This window comes from Bidens hawaiensis, unplaced genomic scaffold, assembly GCF_021521415.1.
Source record: "Bidens hawaiensis isolate Kalapana, Puna unplaced genomic scaffold, B.hawaiensis_p1.1 tig00029334_1, whole genome shotgun sequence".
NCBI classification, from domain to species: domain Eukaryota; kingdom Viridiplantae; phylum Streptophyta; class Magnoliopsida; order Asterales; family Asteraceae; genus Bidens; species Bidens hawaiensis.
This window is the reverse complement of record NW_027494852.1, coordinates 127,500-132,087: the sequence shown is the minus strand read 5'-3', so window position 1 is coordinate 132,087 and position 4,588 is coordinate 127,500. Positions and strand designations below refer to the sequence as shown.

The window sequence follows — 4,588 nt, the reverse complement described above, 5'->3', positions numbered from 1 at the left end:
AATTGAATGCTATTGTTGAATTAGATTACCTGATATATAGCCGCTTGGTTAGATTAAATCGCCTGATGCATCCTGGCCATGATGAAATCGCCTGATGCATCCTGGCCATGATGAAATCGCCATAGTGAAGATGAAATTAATATGTTCACGCACTTCACTTTGATAATTTAAAACCCTAAATCGAAACCTGATAGCAATCGTTATCATGAGAATGAAGATTAGAAAAGAATAGGCGACAATGAACATCAAAACCCAGATTCAATCATCATAAGAAAGTAGATGATATCATTAAATTAGATAAACCGAATCGTTACCTGGTGAATCGCATTCTTGTTAGACGAAATCGCAAAAAAAAGGCCATGATGAAATCTCATAGTGAGAAGAAGAGAGGCTGAGATACTAAAAACCCTAACTGGAGGATTGTGTTGTAAACGTAAATTAAATTAAAGTCAAAAAGTCAATAATATTTGTGATTCATGTGTCATATAAATTAAACCCATAACCCATGGGTAACATGGATTAAGGAGATTGAAGATTAGAAGGTAGGATTAATTTAGTTATCACACACCAGTATTTAGTATTTTTGTTTATTAGTATTATTAGATTAGATAGTTAAAGTGTGTGTGTGTGTTATGGATATCCAATTCTATACTTGTCACAACATGAATAATACCTCCACCTCGAGTACAATTAAACTAACATTTTCACACATGTGAGTTTTACCTAAACAAACAAAACACTAAAGATTCCAAAATCTCATGGTTAAATGGAAACATTAAAGAGACAGTGACAAGTGAATCATGTCACTATATGACAAAAATGGTCCAAAACGAATTTGTCACGTTTCCTTTTCAAGTGTTGAGAACATGTCGTGATTTTGAAGGGTCCTACATATTATGTCGTGGCTAAAATTTAGGAAATGAAGCCCATACCACTTATATAAACGGGACCAGCTAACCTTTTGAGTGTGGTTTAAAGAAGTTGATGGGAAAACAACTACTAAGAGTTAAAGAGTGTTGGTGACTCTGGCAGTGGCAATGGACTCCTCGACGATGATGGTGGGGGTTGGCGACCATGATGGTGGAGATGGAGGCGTCACGGGTGGTGTTGGCGATGGTGGCATTAGTCTATATATGTTGAACGGATCAGAACACCGGTGGAGGTAGTAGGGGCGATGGAAGGGGAGGCGACAGTTGTGCCGATAACATCAATTAGATGGTGGAGACAAACAATGATCGTGGATGGTGTTAACCCTTTTGTTCCTTTGGACCCGTTTAATGATAGTTTTATAAAAGTGGTCTGTTTTAACCAGCTATATGATTTAATAAGACCATAATTGACCCGTCTTATTGTACGTTTGAGTTAAACGTCCAGATCTACCTTATGCAAATAATTTTTTACTTAAATCAACTCATTATTTAAAGAATGGGTCATGATTGCCACACATAACACTAACCGGTGGCTTTCAGTAAATCGTAGTTTATGACTTTATGCTGTACAACTAGCCTTTAAGAGAACATGATAAAAAACCAATAAAAATAATATTCAAACCTGAAACCTTTGCCTGAGAGACTTGTCATATTGCTTATCATTGTACCACTCTTAAAGGTTAATTTGGTTATAACTGGATTATATCATCACCTATAATTATTAAATTCCATGTTCATTTAATCTATATATCGTTGAAATCCCTCGTGCGATAAGGTGGATATTAAGTTTCAGTTTATATCGATTCGTTACGGTATTGTCACTCGACATATCAACCGATTTTTTTTAAAGAAATGTAGTTGTGATATGTTCAAAAGGATATCGTCACGTATTTATATCGATCGGAAATCATAGAAACGAATAAGGTCGTGATATACCCAAAAGGATAATGACTTGCGTTTTACATCGATAAAAAAACCATAAAAACGAATACGGGTACCGACATCAGTAGTAGTTAAGTACTTAAGTTCATCATAAAACTTATACCATAACATCGGGAAAAAAAGTTAAAACGTATTTAACCTTTTCTTTAAAAAAGAAAAAAAATTTAAATAATAATATTCGTTTGTGGCTAAATTTTAAAATACAAAAATTTGTGGTTTGGTTGTTATAAAATAAAAAACATTATTTTCAATTCTTTTATTGGTTACGGAACTTGTGGGGCATCAAGCCATATATATGCTTGTTAAAGAAAAATGGTCCCAACCCGTTTTTAGTAAAAACAAAGAATCTAAAATCACTTTCTATTAAATTTATATTTATATAAGAAGATAGTAATTTATAAAATACATAATAAGTGATAACTGTTTCTTTCTCATAAATCACAGTGTATACAAGGTTTTATAAATAACTTAAAAAGGAAATACGAAACACTATTACTATTTATGCAAACTTGTAATGTTTACATAATATCATGACTCTCATACACAAAACATGGAGTCTGATTTATTGAATAAATAAGCAAATGAGCTTTAACTAATAAAAACTAAATATTTGAAAATCCACTCCGATAACACTTGTTGCTGGCCAACCTTGGCCTAATGAAGACGGTTTAAGAGTACTTAATTACTTTGAAATAATTCAATCTAAATGATATTAACATAATTTACTTATGAGCAATAACTCCCAAAGACATGCTCTTCTGGCCATAATTCACCATCACCGGTCTCAACTCCGACTATATACTCCGGTAACGAATACAAAACCCTATCAATTCGATGTCCGAGATCCGGTAAATCAAGAAATATATCATCATAAGTAGGCAAGTTGCCAATACTGGCTTCAAGCTCGGCTTGCATGTTTTTGGAGTCTTGATTACTAATTTCAGCCGTGGCTGAAGCTGCGGCTTTGAGGGCCGCGGCTCGGATGTCTCTTGGTGACTTGGAAGCCGGCTTGGGCAGCTCATGAGCCAAGTGAGGGAAGTTGAGGATAGCCGAGTGACCTTTGATTGCTATGGCTGCTACATCATGGGCTCGAGCCGCCATCTCGGGGTTTTCGAATGAGCCAAGCCATATTCGTGATTTTTTCTTTGGCTCACGGATTTCGGATACCCATTTGCCCCAACTCCGTTGACGGACACCGTGGTAGATGGTGGTTTCGCCATTGTTGTTGGTCTTCTTGGGCATTGTGGTGGTTAGGATCTTGCACACACACGAAAGCAATTAAAGAACACGAGGATTTAATGTGGTTCAGTTTAGAATCCTCTAGATTGACCTACGTCCACATATTACAACCAGAGTGATAATGATTACAAGTACATAACAGCAATACTGATATATACAGTGACTAGACTAGGTTTTGTAACTACAAAACCAGAAAACTCAAATAGGTTGAGTTTAGAGCCAACCGCCCGCACCCGTCTCTCCTATGGACTTTTAACTAAAAAAACCGGACTAACCGGTGGCTGTGGAGAGAGAAGGTGGTGGTGGTTGGGGGATTAAAGAACATGTATATGAATATGAGGAGCTCATGATGCATGTGTCCAATCTTTATATGCAACGTAGCTTGTCTTTTTGTTTCATTTGTGTACCCCATATAAGTTAATAATTGACAGCATAAACTTTTCGATTATAATAATTTATAAAAATATGTGGTGAGTTATATATTTAAACGTTTTCAATAAAGGAGATAGTGAACCAACACCTACAATGAATATGCATATTGTGAACACATTTATATACACAACTTAAGATATTTATTTCAAATTCTTCTAGATTATCAAACATATGTAATTAGTATTCATTATGAATAAAGTATATATATAGAAAAAAGAATTTACTCTTTGCTATGCAAGCTTATTATTAATCAACTAGAACCCTTGTTCTTTCTTGATCAAGCTTATTATTGTTAACTTGTTATATCTCAACGGAGTTAGTATTGAATGGTACTTGCTTCAGCAGTAGTGGAGAGTGAGACTCTTCCGATTTGAAGTAGTCTCGATGGTTGTATCGTCAATCGTGTTGTATCTCATCTTTTCAAGTCTGGAGCAAAGTTGTGAGCATCATGGTAAGTGTAACCCGCTAGAGGGTTTAGAGGCTGAAGCCTTATGGATACCCAAATAATGGGATCAAATCAACATAAACATATCACATGTACTAAACATAACATATGCATGTGTATAACACATGTAAGATGTGTATTAATTAACATAACATGTACAATTACACTATTAGGCATGGGTTAATGTTAAGCATGCACCATTTGATAGTTACATAAGAAGTCTAGTTTTCTAAGCGGGCCCGGTTATATAAAAAAATCAGGTTTTTTAGTTATATGATAGCTTTCACAAATATTTAAATAGTGTATTATGAAGTTTGTAACAAGTCTTTGCTATTTATTTTTCTATTTATGACGAACACAAAAGTTTTAAAATCTAGAGAACTATTAATTTAAAATTATCATCTACATTTATAGACACTTAAAATATTAGAAACTCAGTGAGTTAATTAAATTATTCTGATTTTATATAAACTTTATTTTAATTAATTAAGAATAATAAAATTGAAGTCATAAAATAAAACTTGTTGAGAGTATACAAAATAAAAATTATATTCATGTCTATATATGACTGAAGAATTATTATTCTTATATTTAATTAGGA

At 33.9% G+C, this 4,588-nt stretch overlaps 1 pseudogene; it reads right to left on the bottom strand.

Moving 5' to 3' along the window:
• Positions 1-2,348: 2,348 nt before the first annotated feature.
• Positions 2,349-3,566, bottom strand: LOC143578781 (ethylene-responsive transcription factor ERF039 pseudogene; annotated as a pseudogene).
• Positions 3,567-4,588: the final 1,022 nt, after the last annotated feature.